Raw genomic sequence first — 27,088 nt, 5'->3', positions numbered from 1 at the left:
TTCTGAGGTTTTTTTTTTCCCTGAAACCATTTCTTACAATAATATCTTATCATATTCCCATGCCAAAACTTTCCCAGTGATTCCAGAGAATAGAGTACTTTTGTATGCAAAATTGTAGGCAATTAGAGCCACAGCACAAGCATTTAATGTCCAAAATAGAAACTGGAAATTCCTTTTGAATCTCACCCCTACAGAGAGTTTCCATCGTGACTTTTCCTGTTTAATTTCAGTTAGTTTTAGTGAGAAAAGCCTAACATACTATCTCCCTCTTCAACTTCATTTCTTGGATCAACAATTAGATTGAGTATAATTTAATTCAATGTTGGAAAGGAAAAAAATTCTTAAGAAAGCAGAAAGATTAGAGGCAATATTTCCCTCTGCATTTTTCATTCTCATGATATTCACCTTGGAGGAGTTTTGATGATTGGCAAAACCCCAAAAATCAGTCTTCATTTTGATGACCCGTTTCATTCTATAGATAGAATGTTGCTCAGAATACTAAATATTCACCAAGGTTAAGCCAACCTGTCTTACATTTTGCCCTAGTACTTATCAATTATATCACCAACTTGGTAAGCCATTCCCCCAACTGATAGTCATTCCTCATGCCACCCCCCCAATTTCCAATTCTTTTTCAGCCCAAAAAGAGCTGCTATAAATATTTTTGTGCATATAAGTCCTTTTCTTCTTTCTTTGATCTCTTTGGGATATAAACCTACTAGTGGTATCCCTGAGTTGAAAGAATGCCCAGTTTAATAACTTTTTGGTCAGATTCCAAATTAGTCCAGAATAGTTGGACTAGTTCATAGCTCCACCAATAGGACATTTAAGGACTTATTTTCCCATAGCCCAAAGAAGTTAATTTGACATCATTTTCCCATTGTTAGTTGACTTTTCATTAATATTCATTTAACATCATGTTCTACTAACTTTTTCCTATAAAAATTAGTATCAGAAATATGTTTCAAAAATGGAAAAAAAAAACTATGAGTTCTAAATAAGTCTGATCCTATCACTATTTTACTGACTAGCCTGTGGAGGGAAAGCAAAAATACTTACATGATATTTTCTAGAAATGGCCGTGCATTTTTTCTATTCTTGTTCTGCTCTGTGAACAATCATACTACTAGATATTTTTGGTACCTCATATCTCTAATTCTTGTCTTGAAATATGTTGTTTGTGCTTTCCTGTCTCTTCTCTATCTTCCCATTATCCTTTTCACCAATACCAAATTGTATCAAAATTAATTTGTTTCTAGAGCAATACTAAATGCATACAGAAAGACATAGAGAGACAAACATTCATTTTGAGCACTCTGCCAAAACACATTAAAAAATGGTGCCTTGACTTCCGGGTAAACATGGCTGCAATCTAGACGCGAATTGCTTCCCCTCCCCGGCACCGAACAAAATAGACTACCTCAAAAGAGCATAAAAGTCACCTTTGGAAGAATGGAGGGACTCTCCAGTACCCCATAGAAACAAAGGTACGTGGGGTTTGAACATTCCCACTCTATAAGGAGGAGGAAAACTCACACAAAAACGTGAACTAAGCCTTCCTTCCCCCTCCCCCCCCACCAAACCAGAGTAAGCTATCAGAGCGCTCACTGGGACAGCGAGTGAGTGAGGAGCGTCTCTGTCTGGGGGGTGGGGGGGGGCACACCAGGGTCCTTGGGATCTAAAAACTGCAAGGAAATGACTTCTCAGGGCGGTTTCATGGGAGAATCCTGCGCTGATCACAGGGGGTTGAGGAGCTGAACTCCAGGGTGGTTGCGCTAAGTACCTGGGAGGAGCTGAACACCTGGGCGGGCTGCGCTGATCGCCTGGGAAGTTGGGCTGAACACAGGAACCCACACTCTAAGAAACCTCAGAGGCTGGGAAGAACTAGTCTGAGGCAACCTAAATTCACAGAAAACCCGCCCATATCACCCAGACCCCAGACCAAAAAAAGAAAGTGGAATGAAACCACCAAAGGGATGGCTCACAGGTCCCAAAACCAATGTAACCAAAATCAGAAGGGAAGCAACAAATTGGGAAACAATCTTCATAAAAACCTCTGACAAAGGTTTAATTACTCAGATTTACAAAGAGCTACATCAATTGTACAAAAAATCAAGCCATTCTCCAATTGATAAATGGGCAAGGGACCTGAACAGGCAGTTCTCAGCCAAAGAAATCAAAACTATTAATAAGCACATGAAAAAGTGCTCTACATCTCTTATAATCAGAGAGATGCAAATCAAAACAACTCTGAGGTATCACCTCACACCTAGCAGATTGGCTAACATGACAGCAAAGGAAAGTAATGAATGCTGGAGGGGATGTGGCAAAGTAGGGACATTAATTCATTGCTGGTGGAGTTGTGAATTGATCCAACCATTCTGGAGGGCAATTTGGAACTATGCCCAAAGGGTGATAAAAGACTGTCTGCCCTTTGATCCAACTATAGCACTGCTGGGTTTATACCCCAAAGAGACAATAAGTAAAAAGACCTGTACAAGAATATTCATAGCTGTACTCTTTGTGTTGGCCAAAAAATTGGAAAATGAGGGGATGCCCTTCAATTGGGGAATGGCTGAACAAATTGTGGTATATGTTGGTGATGGAATACTATTGTGCTGAAAGGAATAATAAAGTAGAGGAATTCCATGGAAACTGGAACGGCCTCCAGGAAGTGATGCAGAGCGAAAGGAGCAGAACCAGGAAAACATTATACACAGAGACTGATACACTATGGTACAATCGAACGTAATGGACTTCTCCATTAGTGTCAATGCAATGTCCCTGAACAATCTGCAGGGATCTAAAAAACACTATCCACAAGCAGAGGATAAACTATGGGAGTAAAAACACTGAGGAAAAGCAACTGCTTGACTACAGGGGTGGAGGGGATATGACTGAGGAGAGACTCTAAACGAACACTCTAATGCAAATACCAACAACATGGAAATGGGTTCGAACCAAGAACACATGTGATAGTGGAATTGTGTGTCGGCTATGGGAGAGGTGGTGGGAAGGAGGGGGGGGGAGGAAAAGAAAATGATCTTTGTTTCCAATGAATAATGTTTGGAAATGACCAAATAAAATAATGTTTAAAGTGAAAAAAAATGCTGCCTTCCCTCCAGGAACTTTCATGGCTTCCAAAGGTAATAGAAATTTTCAATATGACCACAGATTACAGAATTTCATTTTCCTAATTTCAATCATTCCTTTTTCACAAGGTGTAGAATATGTGCCACATGTGTGAAATTTCAAAATGGGGTGGAGGGAATAGGAAATGTTACAGGTGAAACTGGCATTAAAATCAGCAAATATGTAGCCTTAGCCAACTTCCTGACCACCCATTATGTCTATTAAAAGTTGTTCTTTTCATCATGCCAACTTTCGTTATTTTCTGAATGGAAAGATTCTGGTGGGTCTGGTCCAAGCAAGAATTGAACTAATTCCATAAAGCAGGGTAGGCTAATTATAGACTAATAAGTCCCTCTGCCTGGCTTTCTGTGGTCCTGTATTGGCAGGACAGCCATTGTGGGAATTCAGAGTCTTCTATTCAAATTCTATATCTGTCATTTACTCTCAAAGTAAATAATATATATGTATATATGTGTGTGCAGCTGCTTCACGTATTGATAAATATCTGACCTGTTGTCTATTGTACTCCTATCCAAGGGACAATTTCCATTTTTTTTTTATTTTGGGGGGTATATGTGGAGAGCAGCATTTGCTTTTTTTGCTTGTCTATCTCCAAGAAGACTATTAGGTTAGAAATACATCAAACTACCATACCTCAAAATATGAATAGTCTAGGGGTAAAATAGAGCAACTCAATACTACAGTGGATAGAGTATGACACTTAGAATTAGAAGATCTAAGTTCAAATCCAACCTCAGACATTTAATAGCTTTGTGACCCTGGACAAGTCACTTAACTGAATTTACTCATCTGTAAAATGGGGACACACTAGAGTAGAAAATGGTAAACCACTCCAGTATCTTTGCCAAGAAAACCCCATGAACAAACACAGAGTCAAACATGACCACACAACAGTAAGGGATAAATATTTGGGATCAAAGATAAATGCTGTTTTCCATGATAACTCAAAGGATTGGTGGTAATTAGCTTACTATTGCCAGCTTAGCAGCAGCCTTTCACCAAATACTGGCTCTATAGACAAAAGGACAAAAGGCCATCATGAATAGCTAGCACGCTACTGCATCCATGTAAATAGTAAATAGAAATCGAGAAAATTAAACAGATTAGAATAGAACAAAGAAGTAAAACCTCAATTCATCAAATGAAAGAGAATGATCTCACCTGCTCTTAGCAATCTCTAGGGCTGAACAGGCTGGGAATCAAAGGATATATTTGGGGGCTGGTTCTACATACATCTGGAGCTCCAGGGAGATCTCTTATCCTCCATTCCAAAAGTCCTTATTTCGTGTCTTCTGACATCTTTCTGGTAGTCATCAAACCATTTATGGAATTCCCTTCTCCTCTTGGAAATTAGGCCGATAGGCAATGTTGTAGTTCAGTATTTTCTCAGGAGTTTTATCTCCTTTCATGTAAAGAGCATATGGTATCACAAGTGTGTCTCTCAAGAAAACCATTCATTCCACAGTGATGGAAATGTTTCCTGGTTCTGCAGAAATGTTTCTGTTCTTCTGAAAAACACACATTATCCACAATACATAGTTACCTATCTTCAATTCAACAATCACTTTATTTTTCTATGCCCCATAATATTTGTTTGAAATAACTCAGATGTCACATTTCAGAGTTTTAAGTTTTATCTGTTCAACAAAGAAGTCCATGAAATCCAATAGCAATCAAATAATCAACAAGCATTTATGAAGGACTTACTATGTGACATGCATTATGGCAGATGCTGGGGAAGCAAATATTTTTCAAGTGAATCAGTCCCTATTCTCAAAATGCTTACATTTTATCAGGGTTGAAAATATATGCATATAATAAATACCAAAAAAATGAAGTTAGGATGAGGGCAGTTAGGTGGTGGAGTGGATAGAGAGCCAAGCCTGGGATCAGGAAGATTCATCTTCGCGAGTTCAAATTTGGCCTCTGACATTTACTATCTGAGTGATCCTGGGAAAGTCACTTAATCCTATTTGCCTCAGTTTCCTTATCTGTAAAATGAGCTAGAGAGAGAACTGATAAACCACTCTATATCTTTGCCAAGAAAATCCCCAATAGGGTCACAGATGGTTAGACCTGCCTGAAATGATTGAATGACAACAAAAGTTGACTGTGAAGAATACTAACAAAGAAAAGGCTTCATGTAGAAGAGGAATTCTTAGTCTTGTGTGTGTGCACATGTATATGTGTATGTGTGTCAGTGTACATGAGGTGTCCATCTACTGAGCCTTTCTCAGATAAAAAAGGTTTTAAATACATAAAATAAAATAGAAAGGATACTACACTAAAATAAAGTTATCAAAATATTTTTAAAGCAAATTCATAGAGCCCAGGTTAAGAATACCTACTATAGAGAATGTGGTGCTTGAGCTTCTTGCTTATTGAAGAAAAAAAGGGATTCAATGTGATGGTGGTGAAGAAGGAAAGATGGGATACCCTTTGTGAGGAACAAAGACAAGACCAGTTTGAAAGCCTATTCTGAGCCCATAACCTCATTTCCAATACATCTAAATTTTCATTTAGGAACAAAACGGGCAGATCTAATTTTCCATTTATGGGTTTGAGGTTAGAAGACCTGGGTGTTAATCTCAACTCTGCTGCTGGCTATGTGACTTTGGGTAAGTCATTTAAAGTCTCTGGGTCTCTTATTCTTCACCTTGTGTGCTGGATTTTTTTATTCAGCTCTAGATTCCATGACCTAGATTCTAGATTTCTGACTTCAGAGGTATATTTCTAAAGGCAACACTCTAGAAAAAGCTAGCCTTTGCATAGTCCTCTATGAATAGCTAGTTATTTTAACAGTTCTGATAGAAATCTGCCTTCTTTGCCATTTTTCCCCAAGAAAAGACCATTTTTCCCCCTGGCAGTTTATTGAAATAGAGAAGCTCCATTTTAATGATCATGTGACTTCATATTTTGTTCCACAGCAAGAACTGGAAGCCAGCTGTCATTGAAGCATAGAAATGTATACACAGAGCTCCCATCAGTGTTAATGGGATGGCACAATGATTTATCAAGCAAGGATGGGGGAAGAAATGTTCTCAGAGCTCTCAAGTCTCTAGCAGTTCAGCAATCCTGCTTCAAAGCAATGGATAATTCAAAAGTCAGCCCTGCCCAAACCAAGCAGCCTTTGGGCAGAGAAAGGGAACAGGCAAGAATGAATAAACTGGGGGAAATTAAGCTCTTACTTGAAAGAGCCAGCACAATCTAATTAACTGTGTACAGCATCTTCCCACTGTTGCCAAAAAAAATGATGGAAGAACTTTTGTTAATAGACTTAATTTTTATCTTAAAAAAATAATTGCTCCAAGCGTCTGGACAAGAATATAGAAGGAAATCATATAAATTAGTGGCATTTTTAGAAAAGTATTACATAATACGTAAATTCTGCCACGAATTGTCGGATGTAGATTTATAACTAGCCGAGCCATATGTAGCTATATTCTACTAATGGGGCCCTAGAAATACTTATTGTTGGCCAGCCTGATACTATATTGCCATTCTATTGCCTTGCAGGATAGAAGTTACCCCCACCCCATATATACCCATACCATCTCATTTGAATAAATATTAGCCAACAAGAGAGATTGCAGAAATATGGGAGGATATCACGGTCCTCTTCCTTCTCCTCTTTTCTCATAATTCAGCAAAAACAAACAGCATTCTGTGACTGCAAGGTATTCCTTAGGATGACTAGAAATGGTGAAGCAAGAGTAAATGCTTTAGAATCTTCCAACTAATATTAGTGGCTCTCCTGCCATCCTATAAGTACCTGTGGTGAGAAGAGATTTTCCAGCTAGTACCCTGGTATCCCCTTGTGTCTCCATGTTGTCTTGAATGAAACACAGTGCTCTTAATAGAGACAGTTGGACCCAGTTTGAATATGGATCCATACAACTATATATATAAAATATACATATTTTATATATGTTATATATTTTAAATATTTTAATATTAATCTATACTATATATTATTTATAATATATAAATAAATATATTTTAAAATAAAAATATATTATATGTTATATAATATAAAATATAATAAATAATATATAAATAGGAATATACATTATATATATATATATTTTAGCGTTTTAACTTCAGTAACTTCAAGGTATAAAAGGTCTACCCACTTAGGGATAGCACTTGATGAGACTTGAAGAAATCTAGGAAATCTAAGAGGTAGAAATGAAGGAGAGTTCCAGGTAAAAGCACACAAGAAAGACCAAATCAATCTACATGGAATGCAGAATGAGAAAAGAGTAGTACTATGTAACACGGTTGGATAGGTGGTTTGGGTCAGATTGTGAAGGGCTTCAAAAGTAAGACAGAAATTTTTAGACTTTATTCTAATGCTGATAGGAAGCTGCTGAAAGTTTACTGAAAAGGAAAGTTACCTGATCAGGCTTGAGCTTTCAGAAAATGACTTTATTAGCTACATAAAGGACAGATTATAGAGTGGGGAAAAGCTTGAAGGGCAGAGATCAACTAGGAGGCTATTGTGATAGTCCAAGTTGGAATGAAGAGGGCCTGAACTAGAGTGGTGGCCATATGAGTTGAAAGAAGAGAAGAGATACCAAACTAGGATTGAAACAGTTCACTGAAGGCATATTTGTGGGAAATGAATGCCAAACTAACTTCATTGGTTAATGGGAATTTATTAAAGGTTTTTGATGAGATGGCCAATGCAGTTAGATTTGTGCAGTAGGTAGATTGAGCTGTCAACTCTGTGTAAGGGAAATTGGTGGGTGAAAGACTAGAATGGATAATCAGTTAGAAGCCTATTATAATTCTTCAAGAAAGTTATCATGAAGGCTTAAACGTGAAGTGATAGAAACTGGAAAGAAAAGGAAGGAACATATGCAAAAGATATCATGGAAACAAAATCAGTAAAAATTTTGCAACTAATTACAGATGCACCTTGTTTTACTGCTCTTCAAAGATATTGTGGGGTTGGGTTTTTTTGGACAAATGATATGTTTTTGGCAACTCAGGAGGTTAGGATCAGAAGCTAGGCTCTTCTGTTCTCAGAGGGTGAACTGGGCTAGAACTATATCTCTCTGCTACTTTATTATTAGTCTAATGGTTGTGTTGTGTTTTTCAAGCAAATTTTTTTATTAATGTCCAGTATTGGAGAAAGTAGGATCCCAGGCTTTTTATCTAAGATTTGACTCCTTTTCCACCAAAGACAGTTCTACAATTGAACACATATAGTAGGTAGTAAAGAAACTATTTTATCTAAATCAATAGCAAAATAGAAATCAGAGAAAGTATGCATAGAAAAACATATTACAGAATGGATACAGAGTGAAGGAGCTCTCCATTGAGAGGGAGATAACATAGTTCCAACAAAGGAGAAAGTCCTAGATCTCACCCATGGGGAAACTCCCCACCATCTCTAGAGTAGTAGTTAGCAGGAGACAGAGACATAATAGAGATGGCCAGCTCCTCTTGTGTCAGCTTCTCCCCAGAGTCTGAGATAGCATCATCCATCTTCTCTCTCAAAGAAGAAGTGCCTAGTCACCAAAGTTCCAAAAGCCCAAAGAGGATGAAGAGATGGGGAAAGATTGGCACCCTCCTCTCTCCTGCTCTCGTCAACTTTGTTCCACCTCTTACACAGGTGCAGGGCATTTTTGATATCCACTGATAAGGAGCTAGACCCATATCAATGGGTTTTGGGACTCAGTTTACAGAAATAGATAAGATTATGGAAGAGAATGTGGGGGTGCATACTCTTGAGACTCTTTAAGGTGGTGAGGAAGAAAAGCAAAGGGTAATGGATACAGAGAAGGAACAAAGTGATTTTCCTAAAGCACAATTCTAACCACCTCAACACCTACTCAATAAACTCCAATAGCTCCTTATTGCTTCCAGGATCAAATACAACATGCTATGTTTGGCATTCAAAGCCCTTTATAACCTACCTCTACCTTGCCCCACTTTTCCAGTCTTCTTATACCTTATTCCCCACCATATCCTTTTTTGACCCAGTCACACTGGCCTTCTCACTATTCTTCTAAGAGGATGTATCAGTCTCTTAACTCCAGATTTTTTTTTTTTGGCTTTCTCCCATGTCTAGACTGCTCTCTCTCATTTGACTTCTCTGGCTTTCCTCAAATCCCAACTAAAATCCCACCATCTACAGAACTTTTCCTCTCCTCTTAATTCTTTCTTCTTTTAATTATTTCCTATTTTTCTCATATATAGTTTGTTAGTAGACATTTGTCCTTCAGCATTATCTTAGATCATTGTGTTGCTGAGAATAGCTGTCATTCACCTTTATTCATTGTACATTATTACTGTTGCATTGTATAATGCTCTCCTTGTTTTACTCACTTCACTCTGCATCAGTCCCCAGATTTTTTCTGAAATCCTTCTGCTCATCATTTCTTATAGCACAATAATATTCCATTACAACCATATACCAGGTCCGACTTGTTCAGCCATTCCCCAATTGACGGTCATTTCCTCAGCTTCCAATTCTTTGCCAGACTGGGTGTACTTCTTGATTGGAAAGGGCGTGTTGTTGGGAACTTGGGGATGGGATTTGGGGATGTGTAACAGAAAAGGTTTTTCTTTGGATTAGTTATTTCTCATAACCCCACCCTAAAAGGAGGGATTGTTCTTGTTCCAGCAGAAATAGAGAGGGGTTATAATAAGCAGCAGCTACAAAGCAAACAAGATCAAGGAGACACAAAATGGAGTTGCTTCAGTCTACCTACACACATTATTGTCTCTCATCCTATCTTCCATAATAGTTTCCTTTGTTCTCATGTGTTCTCCTAATTTTATTATCCTCTGATTTTATGTAATTAATTTTTATTTGGTATCTTTATTTTTGCGTTTCAAATATGCCATTATCTTTTTTCTATTTTGAGAGCATGTCTTCATTGTTGTTTAAATTTCCTATTTTCATTTTGTTGAGTTCTGTGAAAACTCCATATTCTATACTAACTTCCTCTTTTTAAAAAAATTCTGTTGTTCTTCTGGGCTACCTGTAGTTTTTTACCATGACTCCATTTTACTTTCTAGGAGTCTCAATTAATTTGTGGAAGAATCCTTTTGGGTTTTTCAAAAATATCATCTTCTCTTTGTAGGTTTTATTCAGCATATTGGTTCTCTTTCTCGCTTTTTTGTTCATATTCACTACTGTTAATATCTCCATTAAAAGCTTTCTCTGAGATCTTTGTCTATTATATTAGATGGGGCTAGCATAGACCTTGAATTATTAGCTTCCCACGATTTCCCAAACAGCTTCTACTTTTATGCAGGACATGGGCCTGGGAGTGTTTAGGAAATGTTAAGTCTGACTTGAAGATATCAATAAGCAATTCTCCAATATTCACTCAGCACTTGGGTTCAGACTAAGGAAGATGAATATGGGGAAAGCCTTATTTCAGTTAAGAGGACATTAGCCAGAGTTCAAAGAAAGGACCAGGTCCCAGAAAAGTAGGTTCTGAGACTTCCTAAAGAAAGTAACAAGAGGGGGCAGCTGGGTAGCTCAGGGGATTGAGAGCCAGGCCTAGAGACAGGAGGTCCTAGGTTCAAATCTGACCTCAGACACTGCCCAGCTGTGTGACTCTGGGCAAGTCACTTGACCCCCAATTCCTAGCCCTTACCATTCTTCAGCCTTGGAATTAGTACACAGTATTGACTCCAAGATGGAAGGTAAGGGTTAAAAAAAAGTAACAAGGCTATACAAAGGATGAAAGAAAGCAGGGGTTTGGGCCAGGCAGAAGGCATGACATCACACCTAAAGGGAGAAAAGGATGAGCAGATCAGGTGTGCCTGGGAGATCATGGGTTCAGGCTTCCACCCTAGCTAGACAGGACCTGAAAAGGAATGGACTGGGGTAAGGAAGAATAAGAAAATCTGACACAGATTGTGCCTCCAGCTTAAACAGTTCTGGTGGATGGTTTGAGTTTTCTATTTATTTTTCTGTATCAAATACCTTTAGGGGATTTGCTTCTTCTTGTTATTATTACTGCTTTTTTCTTACAAGGATAATTTTTATTGATTTGAGTCGCTGAGCAAGGAGAGAGAATCTTAAAGCCATTTGTTTCACTCATTCCCCAGTTTTGTTTTCCTCTCCTTATAAAATTACTCTCTGGTGAAACTGTTTATTCAAAGAAGCTCATCATTCAAAAAAAATAATACAACCATTAGCTTTTTCAAAGAAAAAATTTAAAGTTGGAAAAAATTGTGGTTTATAATATTCATTGGTATAAAGTAGCCATCAACAGCTAATAGCTAGAGGATATCCCCAGGGAGAGCAGGAAAGGTTTAATTAATAATATAAAATAGCAAATCAATCCCAGGGTGACCTCTGCTGTTGTCCAGTAAAGGAGGTGTGAAGTATATTTTATGATGGCTTTAATAGTTATATATTGACCTGAAAGGTATGACTTTCCTGAAGCTACACTACGGTTTAAAGAAATATAAGTAGCCCTGATGAATTATGCTCACTTCTGATTTAGGGGGATCATTGTTGCTCTTATAAAATTTTGGAGAATAATGTCCTATGCACAGATGCTATTTTTAAGAACTTAACACCAGGAAAAGTCTTCTGGGGCCGCTCTGTGGGAGTGAGGCCCTTTTTATGTCAGGGGTGATGTATGAACTGATGGCTCATGAAAGGTGAAGCTCAGACTGAGTTATCAAACTTTTTCCTTCTGAGTTATGGCTTGGCAAGCCGACTTGACCGATTACATTTACTGACAAGAGCGAAACAGTCTGTGAGCTTGTTTATGTTACTGAAGAGAAGTGACAATATGGTCCAATTTAGTGCCTACAACCCAGCATAGCTAAACAATTTGCTTTCCATTCCAAGCTGAATTTCTCCTAAAGTAGACCAGGATTTATGTGAAACAAATGCTGGTTAGAGCCGATTAGTCTACAGTCTTTGTTTGGGGCCAAATTGCTTTAAAAGCCACAAATAAGGAATAGTTGGGAACCAAATGAGAAGAAATCGCCTTACACATTGGAAATAAATTGCCAGAGCTCCTAGACAACACAGCCCAACCTACCCAAGCTCATAACAGCTATTGGGAAAATAACAGAGTTCAAAGGGTCATGGAGGGCTGCATAACCAGTAACCACCCCAGATGGAGCCAGAGACACCATAACTCAGAAGAAGATATAGCTACCTCTCAACTCTGGGCTTTAATGATGGGCATTCATCACCTGGCTTAGGGTTGGATGACAAAGATCTTCCAGAGAAGGAAAGGTCACCTGCCTTATGGGTAGAGTGTGGTAAGGAAGAGACACAAAAATTTCCCCCTGGGGGGAATAAAAATAAATGAAAGAAAAAAACGTTGAAATGAAATTTTTTTAAACATTGAAAGTATCTAAAATATTTTTCACTGCTGTGACTTCTGTTTTAAAGGCAAAAAGTACAAGTCTGGGTGAAATTTGCCATCCTACCCTTAATTTTTTTTCAGCTCTTTTTTTAAATTTTTAATAAACCCTCACCTTTCATCTTAGAATGAATACTGTGAATTGGTTCCAAGGTAGAAGAGTGGTAAGGGCTAGGCAATGGGGGTCAAGTGACCTGCCGAAGGTCACACAGCTAGGAAGTGTCTGAGACCAGATTTGAACCTAGAACCCTCATGTCTCTAGGCCTGGATCTCAATCTTCTGAGCCACCCAGCTGCCCCCCCTTAATTTTTTTTTTAACCTTTACCTTCTGCCCTGGAATCAATACTGTGTATTGGTTCCTAGGCAGAAAAGCTGTAAGGGCTAGACAATGGGTTGGTAAGTGACTCGTCCAGGGTCACACAGCTAGGAAGTGTCTGAGGTCAAATTTGAACCAGGGTCTCCTGTCTCTAAACCTAGCTTTCAACCCATTGAGCCACCTTGCTGCCCCTGTCCCACCCTTATATTGACAAAAGATATACTATATTCAAGTTATAAAAGAAAGTTCCCTGGACTTGGAATTACAAAACTTGGGTGTAAAATACTGATTCTAGTACTCAATATATGTATGGCAGTACACAAGTGCCATGGACTGAATCTTACTCAGGTTAGTTCCCTGATATTTTGGGTCTGATTCTGGAATGAAATGAGATACTTGTCATGTGGTAAAAAACCAATATCTATCTGAGTATCCTTCTCTCCCTAATATATACACCCTCACTACACTTAGGTTAAGCTAGATTTTTCTCTAAAAATCAAAAAAGCCAGACATTGATTGGCTTGATCAAGGCTCAAGCTGGAACTACTTCAATGTGGTTTCCCGGCATGTGGCTGTGCTAATGTGGCTTCTCAGGCATAAAAGGTCCATGCACTTGGGCACAGTGCCCTTCAGACTTGGCGAACACTGAAGACCACCTCACCACCCTCTATCCTATTAACTAGCACTTTTCCATATGGAGTCAAGGAGGCTCCCATATATCCAAGCAACATGCTAACTCTCTATCCTTACAATGTTAGAGACAAGTAAAGCCTCCCTTTTGAAACTATCTGAATACCTACAAGTGCCTCATTTCACCCCAGCATTGAACCTGAACTAAAAAGATACAGGATACTATTATTGGGTCATTCCTAACACACCGTCAGTCATTCAACATCATTAATTAGGCATTTATTATGTTCCAGGCAGATTAATCAAAGCTTTCCTTCTCTGGAAGAACTTTTAACTTTACCGTAACACAGAAATATTGCTCAACGCTCAGCTCCAATAAAGCACAGCCCTCTTTTCCTCCATGAGACTATCTGGTGAGCAGGGCATGTTGGAGTGACTTACAGCAGCCTTGTGATATCTATCAAATCTGATGGGCTCATCTCCACTTGGGTGAACATTTTATGGCCTTAGGTCATCAAGAAGACACAACAACATGACCTGAAGCCAACAGTAAACTGCTTCATTAGAGATATAGTTTGACCCCTGGGTCAATAACTAGAGATGTAGTTGGATTCCTGGTTCAATCAAGTCTTGGGGGCACCTTTCTTGCCTTTTAAGAAAAGAACTGGCCGTGGCAATTTCTAGGAGAACTTCTAGCCAACATTCTTGGATGACTGGGAAGAAGCTGCACCCTATAACAAATCACTTAACCATTTTTAGAATTGATTTCCTCATCTGTAAAATGAGAACAAAATAACAGATAGTGCCTACCTCACAAGGGTATTGGGAGGAAAGTATATAAACCAGTATATATGGCTATCAACCTATCATCTCATATCTTCCTTTAGGGGGAAAGAAGGTATCAGAGATTGTGATACAGCAGAATTGAAAATGAGTAATGAAAAAAAAGAGATTGGAAGTTGGGTGATTACTGGGAAGAAAAGAGAGAATGAAATGAACAGGATCATATGGTGCTCTCCTTCTCCATGTTCTTTAAGCTACATGCCTAATTCTATGAATCCAGGACAAAGAATTCAAGAAGCTAGAAATCATTTAGCCAACAAATTGGATAAATATTGTCTATTTATATTATACTATCGGCTGTATATAATATAACCACATTATTTTTGAAACAGCGAATCCAGTCTCAGAAGGGTTAAATGATACCAGACTTGGTCTCAAAGTAAAGGCCACTTTGAGCCTCAGGTAGCTATGCTTTGCCAGGGAAGTTTTCAGAAGGCCTACATGTGAGAGAAGTTCCTCTTGCTATGGAGAAATCAATCAACACGTATTTATAATGCATCTTCTATGTGTCAGGAAATTGTGTCAGACAAATCCCAGTGAAGAGAAGTGGATTCTCCCGCTCCCTCCAAGGTTATACAGATAATAAGTAGCAAAGCTAAAATGTAAACTTACATCTGACTTCAAATCCACTGCTCTTTAAGGGAAAACCTTTTCTATAGAAAAGAGCTTTTCTATAAGCTAGATGACTCTTCTGGATATGGTTAGTCAAGTCATCAAGAAAGTATTGAGCACCTACCATGTTCCAGGCACTATAATAAATGAAGGGCATATAAAGAAAGGCAAAACAAAATGAACAAATAAAATACCAAAACAGCCGGCCTCTCCCCACCCCTTCAAAGTGCTTTATCCCTTGGGTATAACTAATTTGGAACGTTCTTCTTGGGTATACTCTGACCAGGAGCAGGAGGATGGATCCTTTTGGTCCTGCACCTGGGTCACAGACCCGACACCTCAGGGCAGAGAGACTTCTACATTCAAGTTATTGCCAGAATAATAGTCTGAATAGAGTTTCAACATTCTGTGAGAGCTTTAAAAAATTCCAAAGTTATTGTTCCCAAAGGGACCCAGACTTCATGAATCTTAGCTGAGTATCAGAGTTCCATTTGCTATTGGCAGGGTATTGGCGATCAACCACCCCTTGTGTTTATAGTATGTTAATGAATCTGCATAAACATAAGTCCAAGTTGGCTTATTCCCATAAGTACACGGTAGAGATTGGTTGGTTTGTTGACATATTTTCTTATTTACCTCCTGAGAATCCAAGTGGGACCAAGTGTTTAAAGTGCACCACCCAGGGTGGCATCAGATAACTCCCTACTCTGGCACAGATTCCAACTCTAATGAAAAATTCCATGGAGATACTTTATCCAAAAGACTCGCATACCCTAAACTTCATGAAACCTCATTTATCTTCAGGAAAAGATAAGGGAATCAAAATCCCAGTGGCATTTGAACCCCTGGTTTCCAAGGAGTCTCCAAAAGGCCAACCTAGTGCTTTGTCCTGTAAGTTATCCCTCTAACTAATGAGTGTCAACAGTAATACATTACATGCATAATCTCTCCCAGAACTTCATCATCCTTCTGCAAACCATCTGTTTGTTTTCATTTTGACAGGTTTCATCCTAACTAAGCGGAAACATGACAAGATGAAGGTCTTGCTCTGCTTCAATATTTGGGTGGGAAATTAAGCATTTTTACACACTTGCAAAATGGTATCACTGACAACCCAGTGACTTGTCATTACACATAAAGTTTTTTACTTCTAAAAACTGCTTTGTCATTGAATTTAAACACCCAGAGGTTTGTTTTCATTTTCAATGAAAATAGGAATGGAAAGGAAGCTATGCATAATGGCAATAGCAGCTGACAATAATACAATGCTTAACTCTTTAAAAAAAAAAAAACTCTACTTTCCATCTTAGAATCAATACTGTGTCCTGGTTCCAAGGCAGAAAGGCAGAAGAGTGGTAAGGGCTGGGCAATGGGGGTTAAGTGACTTGTCCAGGGTCACATAGCTAGGAAATGTCTGAAGTCAAATTTGAACCCAAGATCTCCCATCTCTAGACGTGGCTCTCAATCCACTGAGCTGCCTAGCTGTCCCCAGTGCTTAATTCTTGTACAAAAAGCAGACATTACTCTTCATCTCTCTTCTCCCCCTCAAGTCTACTTTACACCCTTTCTCCAGTCCTCTAGTCCATGATACATACATCATCAATATTTTTTTAAAAGTCACTAGTGTGGCCAAAAATTAATAAAGTAAATTTATTACATGCTTAAAAAAATCAAAGGATCCGTTGAGCCAGAGGAGCCTCCTCAAATACAGACAATCAGATGGACAAAGAGAAAGACTTGGCCAAACTCAGAGGTAACCTACTTGTGGTAAAATGCACACCCTCAGCTTTCATCCTTTATTACAGAGCAAGATCTTTCCATCCAGATCAACCACACAGAGGCATTTTGGGACATTGTCTAATTTGAAGCCCACTCAGCTATCTTTCCTATCCACAGGGAGCTTACATTTTTTAAGGAGCTTATTTTTTGTCAGAGGAGATAGTATTAAATAAACAAGTATATACCAAAAATGCACAAGGTCAGTTTAGCAAGGGGGAAAGTGGTGGTAGAGGAAAAGGTCAAGAAAGGCTTCATGTAGAACCTACTCCAGTGGCACTAGAGTCAGTCAGTCACTCAGTCAAGAAGCATTTATAGAGCAGAGTTTTGAGAGGAACAAGGATTTATTTCAAAGAGGCAAAGGGAAGGAGGGAAGGAGTACATTCTAGCCATAGGGAATAGCCTATACAAAGGAGCAAAGATATCATGGCTGTCAGGTAGGAAGAATATCCAGGAAGAAGAGAAGCTGGTTTGACCAAAGAGATAGGAAGGAGAAGTAATATGTAGCAAGTTTGGAAAGGTCAGTTGAGTCAGGTTGTGAAGAGTGGAGTTTTATATGACCTTGAAAGCAATGGGGAGCTATTGGAGTATTCTGGGGCATGGAATGACATGGTGTTGAGAAGAAAATTTTTGAGAGACAGTGTTCCAGTTATCTAAAATTAACTTACTTATTATGCCAGCTGTTAAAAGTATATATAATTTGGATAGGGGGAAGGAAAATAATACAGAGGGGAAAACATATAAATATTGAATTTATTTTAACATAGAAGGGATGAAGGAAAGGGAAATGGGAAAGGGTGAAATCTGAATTCTTTTACCCACTAAATAATCAATATCTGACTTACACTAGACTAAAACCTAAGTTATTTAAAGGCAAGTCCAACAGGGGATCAGTATCTCACAAAGAGTTCTTGGTGAGCCCCGTATAGGAATTCAGCTGATGTCCTCAGATGTCCCAGCAGAGTAGAGATCTTTTCCCCAGTCCAGCTGTCCACCAGGGAGACTGGAGATATTCTCTCCCCACAGCTAGACAATCCTCAAAGCCAGTTGTTTGATGGATGGGTTTCAAGATGATTCACAAATACACCTGTCTCCTTCCTCTCTCAGGTCCAGAGTGCTGTTGGGAAAACTGTCTCTTCAACAGTTTGAAACCCTGACAGCCCTGGGAGAATTCTGAGACTTGAGGGCTTGTCACTCAAACTCTTTGCACCCTGTAATTTCCCTTACTACAGTCCCCCCTTTGCACAAAATCTAAATCATGTTGAAAACACTATTTTGGTATTTGTGCACAAACTAACTTACTTACAGATTACCTAAACTAAATATCTACCCAAAATAACAAACCACCTACACTCATCTATCTTAACTTATCTAATACTATCCTATTCTAGGGATTTCATCAAGGAAAGAAAAAAAAGGGATTAAATAATGAACAAGTTTAAATTTCAAACATATGCAAAAGCACAACAAGCAAATAACTTCAAAAGCAAAAGATAAACACAACTTCCATGCAAACATTAAGCTCATAGATACTACTCTTATCAACTAACACAAAACATACTACTTACTATTGTACTGCATAACTGCAAACTTAGAGAAAACTTTTTGAAAATTACTATAAACACAACATTGCATAAGTTTTATACAGAAAATAAACCAAAATATTAAACTCACTTATGCAAACTACATGTAACAATAGGTACTAAGTGACCTATTTACATAAAATTTACATACATATACCTATATACACGTAACACATATAATATATACATGCATGATATACATTTACATACATATACACTTCCTATTTATACATATGATACATTTATGTTACATATCTACATATACATACACTAAATAAAATTGATTTACAATCCAAACTATTATACACTATTTACATATATTTGCATATGCATTTACAATTTTGTGTGATATGTGATGTTATATGTTATTTTGTTATGTAATGTATGTTGTTTTGTATGTTGTAAGTCAGTACCTTATCTTATTGTATTTATCTTAAATTTTAATCTTTAACTAAAGCCCTATCTTAATAAAATTCTCGTGTCTAGTTATAGTTCTATACTAAATTAAGTATCTACCTAATTTTAGTTAGTATCTAACTAATTTATAAATACTTATAAAATTGTTATTACCCTAACTATACATTGTTTCACTCATTCACATAGCGAACGAATGTAACTTAACCATATTTATGTATTTGTGCTTATGTTTTGTCCTGTTATTTTTGCTATGTTATGTTGCTTTGCTAGTGTTATGTTAATGTTACAGTTATATTAATATTATGTTACTGTTGCATGTAATATATTTTCCACTCCTTCAGATTTTCCTCCTCTTTTCATCACATCTTGCTTGAATAATTCTTCTTCTCCAACTCCATGGTAGTAAATATTTTTATGAATGTTTGTGAATATGTGTTATGTTGTTTTGTGTAATAATACATTACCCCAAATTTTAATTCATTAGTCCATTAATCCTGTGATCCTCTTCATTGCAAATTTTTCAGCCTTTAAATTTATAAGTTTTCAGACATTTAACAATGTCCATTAATTTCCTGTTTTCTCCTCTTCATCTGCATTGTCCTCTTCCATCCAGATGTCCCTCTCCTTACTGATCTTTCTGACTTCAGACTCAATTTGATTGATGATTCTCACTTTCTACTATTTATTCTTCTTCATTTTCTTCTTGTTCAATAATTTCTACATTTTCATTATTTATACCATGTGCTAATTTCATATGTGAACAATGATAACATGAATTTCTACCCAAAATTTTTACTGAACATGGAGATACTAACACAATGGCATAAGGACCTAACCAACTCTCTTGTGTTGCTGATGGTTTAGCAAAAATTTTAATATATACCATATCTCCTGGTTTGAAATTATGGAGAGAATAATCCAATGGACCAGCTTGGATCAATACTCCCATATCATATAGTTCTCTGAGTCATTGTTGACTCATCATTGTTGCACTTAGGTAAGAAGCAAGTTGACAATCTCCTCCTAAAAGAGATGTATAGACTGTCTTACAAGTCTTTGCCTGTAGTGGAGTATGTCCAAAGAGCATTTCATAGGATGATACATGTAGATCTGCTCTTGGTCTCGTACATAAGTAAAACAAAGATATGGGAAGAATATCTAGCCATTTTAGATGAGTTTCAGCACAGATCTTCCTCACTATAGTCTTGAGTTCCCTATTTACACACTCCACTTGACCTAAACTTTGTGGGTGATAAGGAACATGATATTTGGGTGTTATTCCTAGATTCTCATACACTCTTTTCAGGATATCTGGGTGAAATGAGATCCTTTATCAGAGTCTATGGTGATACTCCAAATCAAAGAATAATTTCCTTAATCAACACTTTCACCACAAAGCTAGCTGTATTTGTATTTGATGGAAATGCTTCAGGGAACTTAGTTAATCTGTCTACAATTACTAGACAAAACTTTTATCTTTCAGCTTTTGGCATGCTGATATAATCAATTTGCAGACTCTCAAATGGACAATATGCTAAAGGTCTACCACTGAAACATTTCTGTCTGAATGCCCCTTGATTGAATTTTTGGCAAACAGAACAGCTTGTACAGATCTTATTAGCTACAGTACTTATTCCAGTAGCTAACAATTGCCTCTTTACAGAGTCAATTACATCTTGAGTACCAAAATGACCTTTTGTGTGGATGACTTGACACAAATAGGTATACAAATCTTTTGGTAACAGTGGTTTACCAGTGTCTGCAACCCATATTCCATGTTCTTTCCTTGCTCCAAACTTCTCCTTCTACTTTTGAATTTTTGAGTGTACGTAAGCATTTTTCTAGATCATCAGATTCAATAGTTGACAAATTCATTACATACACTGGAGCATTTCTAGCAGCAAATATTGCAGTTCTGCATTGCATTCTACAATGGATCATCACTAGCTGTTTAGGTTTTTGTATAGCATCCAACAACTCCGTTATTATTTCTGCATGAGCAATTGGTTTTCCCAATGCAGTAATAAAACCTCGTTTTCAGATATGCCCTGTAGCATGACATACAGAAAATGCATAATGAGAGTGTATAAATATTTGCACTTTTGCTATCAGCTAGAAGACATGCTTGCTTTAAAGCAACCAACTCTGCCCCTTGAGCACTAAGGTTACTAGGTAATGATCCATACCACAGTGTCTCAAATTCTGTGACAACTGCAGCACCTGTACATTTAATTCCATTACACAAATATGAAGAACCATAAGTGAATAACACCAAGCCTGGATTTTCAATTGGAGTCACTTTTAAATCCATCCTAGGCATATCCACTAGATATACTACTTTCACATACTCATTCAATGGTTCACCATTCTTTGGCAAATCAGGAAGAAGTGTAGATGTATTTAATACACTACGCCCCCTCAACTGTATTTTCTCACTACCTAGGAGTATTTCATACTTAGATATTCATTGGTCTGAATATGTTTGAATATGAAATTTCCTCATTAGTGCTTCTATTTGATGTGAACAATATACAGTCAATGGACATCCCAAAACTAAATCTGTTGACTTCTGGACTAACACAGCTGCAGCTGCTACACCCCTTAGACAAGGAATTGTACCAGCAGCTATGGGATCAAGCTGATAACTATAATATCCAATTGGACAATAACTTTGTACTAAAGTCTGTGTCAGTACACCAGAAGCAATACTTTTTATTTAATTAAGAAATAGTTGAAACTATTTTGTATTGTCCAAGATACCCAGAACTAGGGCAGATGTTCGGGTTTTAGTTTCAGAGGTTCTGGTTCTGTATTTCTGGTTAAGTCCGTTAAACACTTTGTTTATTCACTATATCCATTGTCTATAGAAACCAGTTGTTCCAAGAACAGCTATGAGTTGCCTTTTGATCTTAGGTGCACTCAGTTTCTGAATGTCTGCCATTCTTTTCTGTGTGATACTTCTGGAAACCTCTGATAACACAAATCCAAAATATTGCACTCAAGGCAAAACCCACTGTAATTTTGCATTGGAGATTTTATTCCCACATTTATATAATTCTATCAAAAGAATCTTGCTATCTCTGAGACACACTTAACACTTGGGTATGCAAAGAGCATATCATCAACAAAATGCACTATTTTACTTTCCTCAAATGTTATGGTTTTTAGATCTCCATTTAAAATTTGTGAGAATTGACTCAGCAAATTGGTATACCCCTGGGGAAGATGAGTCCAAGTCCACTTAGTTTTTTCCCATTAAATCTCCACCCTTGGAATGTACCACTCTCCACTCTCAGAGTGAAGATGGAATATTCCAACCTTAACTTAACTGACTTCCCTATAGAAACTTTTTCTATAAATAAAACTTAATCTCCTTATATTTCTTAACTAGTTGACTTGCCAACTGTTAAAAGTACATATGGATAGGGGTAAGGAAAGTAATACAGAGGGAAAAACATATAAATATTGAATTTATTTTAACATAGAAGGGATGAAGGATAGAGAAATGGGAAAGGGTGAAATCTGAATTCTTTTACCCACTAAATAATCAATATCTGACTTACACTAGACTAAGACCTAAGTTATCTAAAGGCAAGTCAACAGGGGATCAGTATCTCACAAAGAGTCCTTGGTGAGCCAGGTATAAGAGTTCAGCTGATGTCCTCAGATGTCCCAGCAGAGTAGAGATCTTTTCCCCAGTCCAGCTGTCCACCGGAAAGACTGGAGATATTCTCTCACCACAGCTAGACAATCCTTAAGGCCAGTTGTTTGATGGATGGGTTTCAAGATGATTCACAAATACACCTGTCTCCTTCCTCTCTCTGGTCCAGAGTGCTGTTGGGAAAACTGTCTCTTCAACAGTTTGAAACCCTGACAGCCCTGGGAGAATTCTGAGTCTTGAGGGCTTATCCCTCAAACTCTTTGCACCCAGTAATTTCCCTTGCTACACAGCCAATAATCAATAAATTGAGGTCAGTGGTGATCTCTCTCAGTGATCAAAGATACTAAGGGTGTATCATGAGGCAGTATAAATTTAGAAGTCTGTCTTACTAATAACAAGTTACCTGGAACTCCTCTAACAAGAGAAAAGCAACACTGACTAGTATACAATAAATGAGTAGGTGGACTGAGAGCTCTCAATTTATGAATATGAGTCACAGAAATAAGGACACTGGGCTTAAAACAATTCTGCAACATAGCAATAGACCATGAGCATTTGGAAGAACCTAATTTCCAATAGCAAAATACAACTATGAATAAGTTTTATCTCCAATTGATATCCATAAATAATCTTCCACAGATAACTTTGTCATCATAGAAACTTCTTACACTAAGTGGGAAATAAAACTCATCTCTAGCTTAGTGAGTCCTAGAGAATGTTCTAAGGCACAAAAGTTAAGTAAGTGCTTAATGTTAAACAAAATGTCAGAGGCAGAAATTGAACCCAAATCTTCCTAATTTTAAACTTTACATCCTAATCCACTATGACACACCATTTCTATTCTACCAAGAAGCAAGATATTAAAATTCATGGGCCCCTAAGTGTCTTAATGTTGAAGCAATGTAGTTGCTTGGGAAAGGGTTTTTTTGGTTACTGTTTTCTTTGGGTCTTCTCCAGCTTCCAATGCCTTTTTCATCTGAGGTTAATTTATACTTTGTATGTGTCTGGCTTTGTACATATTTAATGTGACTTTCTCCATTAGAATGTAAGCTCCTGCAGGACTTACTTTCATAGTATCCCCAGCACTTACCACAATGTCTAGCATATAGTAAATACTTAACACATGCTTTTTGCTGTACTGACTGATTGATCTATTATGAAATGTAGTCAATATGTTTAGCTTGTCTTGATATGGAATGGGTTTCCATTTTGGGTGGGAGAGTGGGGAGTAAGTGGGTAGCAATAGTAATTTTTAAAAAGAGAAAACAAAGGATCAGCAATGAAACATTGTAAAAATACACAGAGTGGGTAGCTGGGTTGCTCAGTGGATTGAGAGTCAGGCCCAGAGATGGGAGGTCCTGGGTTCAAATTTGACCTCAAACATGTCTTAGCTGTATGACCCTGGGCAAGTCATTTACCCCCTGGCCTTACCACTCTTCTGCCTTAGAACCAATACTGAGTATTGATTCTAAGATAGAAGGTACAGGTTTTAAAAAAAATAAAAATACACAGAAGGAATGGGGGCAGGTTCAGAAGAACACTCAGACAAGCTGAACAGGTTTTTTACTATCATGTTAAATTTCATATGTACTCAAAAACTGTACATAACAGTTCATAGTTTTACATACAATCCTTTTTTCTCATCTTGATGTGTTGAAACATTTTTATAAGTTGATGTTTAAATACATAATGAAAAAAAGGAAAATTCTATTTTAATAGATATTTTTCTTCTTATCCAGGAGTTTCTCAGAGGTTGGGTACATGAAAACATCCTTGAAATGTTGAGAAATAAAGTGTTTAATTGCATAGTAAAGACCAGGAATATTACAGGGATTTAGGAAAGTCAGCAGTCAGAGTGAACTTCCCAGCTCAGGAAAGAATTTTTGGTATATGGGAAGGTTTGTGCTGAACCTCAAAGGATGAGTAGGGTTCTGACTAACAGACAGAAATAGGTTCAACGGCCAGAGGCTGGACATAATGAAACACTTTCAACTGGCAAATACCATTTGCCCAGTCAGTAAAGTACTGTGTACAAAGTCAGGGAGATGAGAATGACCAGGTAAGTAACTAAGGAGACTGGCCTGAGTGAAGGCGAGAATTTGCCTTCAGGAATAGTGGCTGATAAAAATTGACTTGGCAGACTGGGACCAGTCTGTGGAGGAACTGAAAACACAGGGTAGCTGAGCTTTGACATGTCTCTATGCATTCAGTCGCACCTAGTTGTAAAACACATGTAAAAATAAAATTCCCAAAGAGTTAAGCGAAGAACCACAAGTTATTAAGGTTAGAAATATTGCTGCTGCTGCCGCTGCTGCGGCTGATGTCAAACTTGGCAACAGAGCTGTCAGGGCAGATGGATGGAAAGCAGGGACAAATACACCGAGTACACGAGCATCCCACATGAGAGCTGGTTCACCAAGGTTGTCATACAAGCCATTGTTGCTGACAAGATTTAACGATGATGTTTTAACTAAGCCATTGACTTTCCCCATTTATTCTTGGCTCCTACCAAAGAACAGGTCAGCAGCCAAGCAAGGATGCTGCTGAAAGTGAAATGGAGAGAGCTCCAGGGAAGCACACACAGAATTCCAGCTTTCATTCTTTTTGAACAAAGGGTTCAAGACAGGAAGAAAGAGCACAGACCATAAAAACTCCTACTCATATTTCATCACCTTCTTTCCTCCCAGCCATTTCCCTTTAGTTCCACTTTTCTCCATAATCATTCTTTTTCAGAGTTATCACATCCTAAAGTTTTTCAAAGTCTTTTTGCCCAAACAAGATTCAAGCACAAAAGCCGCCAATTTTTTTTTTGCCACGCAATGCACTGATGAGAATGTCTGACATGTTTGTTATATCTATCCTGGGGTGAGAATGAGGAGTCCACCTCTGCTTCTTCCTACTACTTCCTAGAGAGGCTAACTGGACAAACTGGTACTCGGAGATGCGAGACATAGCTAGGGCAATAGTGGTGGAGAAGCTGAAGGCAGCACAGGGTTTTGATGGCCAGAAGTTGAACATCAACAAAACATTAAATTGGCATGCCATGTAAGTTACTTGTTAACAGTTGAACACAGTTCAAGTACTTCCTGTCTCTAAAGCATTCCCAAACCCTATTGAAAATGTTTTCAGAAACATCTGTCCTGGATTAAACAGATACTGTACATACAATGTCTGTTTTCAAGAATGCCAGGGCAATGTTAATCAGGCTAATAAAAAAGACTTCATCTTCAAAGCATTTAAGAGGAAATTTTGGTCTTTGGGGACCAAGCTTTTTGGTTCTTATTGGGCAACCAGTTAGTCGACATAAAATATTCCATCTCAAAAAAAATATCACTTTTCACTTTAAGAGAGCAGCTAAGTGCAAGAAGGAAAAACTATATAATCTTTCCATTAGTGATCAGAGGGTTATGTGTATACATCAGGTTTGGGGGCATCTGGCTGATGCTGGTGTTGTTAACTAGGCTCACTGGATTTCAAAACAGATATACATAAGAGATTAAGTTCAATAAACCAAATATTCTGTGGAACTCACTATCCTAAGTGTGAGGAATACAAGACAAAAGGGAAGTAGAAACGTCTCTCAAGAAGCTCATTTTTAACAGGAAGGAAAGAGATGCAATGTGTAGCCAATAAGGAAATACCACGAAAGAGGGGTGAGGAGTGGGAGGGTCTCCTTGCTTATAATTGTGTCTGACTTCTTTGTGACCCTTTTTGGGGTTTTCTTAGCAAAGACACTGGAGTAGGTTGCCATTTCCTTCTCCAAATCATTTTTTAAAACCCTTACCCATCTTAAAATCAATAGCACGTATTAGTTCAAAGGCAGAAGAGCAAAAAGGGCCAAGAAGTCAGGGTTAAGTGACTTGCACAGGGTCACACATCTAGGCAGTGTCTGAGATCATATTTGAATTCAGAAAGATGAGTCTTCCTGACTCCAGGCCTGACACTTTATCCACTGTGCCACCTGGCTATGTATAGATATAGATACATACATATAAGTTTGTGTGTGTGTGAGCACATACACGCACACATACACACATCCATTAATCCCAAGTAATTTCAAGGGAGAAAGTGTTAATAACTGTACTGCAAGTAGTAGGGAAGAAGGATAAGGAAAGGTCTCATATAGGAATTAAGGGAGCCCATGATACAAAAAAATGGGGAAGGAGTACATTGCAGACATGAAGGAACACTTGTGCAAAGATATGGAGTTGGGGTATGAATATTATGAGGAACTGTTTGCAGGTCAGTTTTTTTTTTAAATAGACCTGGAGGCAGCTAAGTGGCTCAGTGGATAGAGAGTCAGACCTAGAGACAGGAGGTCCTGGGTTCAAATCTAACACTTCCTAGCTGTGTGACCCAGAGCAAGTCACTTAATTCCCATTGCCTAACCTTTACCAATATTTAGAATTGCTTCTAAGACAGAAGGTAAGGGATTTTAAGAATTAAAAATAAATTAAAATGTATTTTAATTTGCATGTTTTACTTTTATGATAATTGTAACGAGTATTTTTTTAAAAAAGGAAAAAACTCAGCCAAGCCAATCAACACATCAATGAAATATGACATTATCTGTAATATTTCATGTCCATGGAATCCTACCTGTGCAAAGAATTGATAAGAGATATCTTCTCATATTTTTTCTGTAAGGCCAATCTTGCTTTTAATAATTTCTGAACATTTTAGTTTTTCTCCTATTTTGTGGGGGTTGTTTCAGTGTACATTTACTTTGCTGTCATCATTG

At 37.8% G+C, this 27,088-nt stretch overlaps 1 protein-coding gene across 1 annotated transcript in view; it reads right to left on the bottom strand.

Moving 5' to 3' along the window:
* SHISA3 (shisa family member 3) overlaps nucleotides 1–4,656 on the bottom strand; it is a 47,567-nt gene extending 42,911 nt beyond the window's left edge. The window contains exon 1 of the mRNA XM_001373039.4: nucleotides 4,315–4,656. The gene's annotated coding sequence lies outside the window, so the exon portion shown is untranslated. The remainder of the gene's footprint in view (nucleotides 1–4,314) is intronic.
* Between the last annotated feature and the right edge of the window lie 22,432 nt (nucleotides 4,657–27,088).

Source organism: Monodelphis domestica, chromosome 6, assembly GCF_027887165.1.
Source record: "Monodelphis domestica isolate mMonDom1 chromosome 6, mMonDom1.pri, whole genome shotgun sequence".
Classification (NCBI taxonomy): Eukaryota; Metazoa; Chordata; class Mammalia; order Didelphimorphia; family Didelphidae; genus Monodelphis; species Monodelphis domestica.
This window is presented reverse-complemented; position numbering and strand designations above follow the sequence as displayed.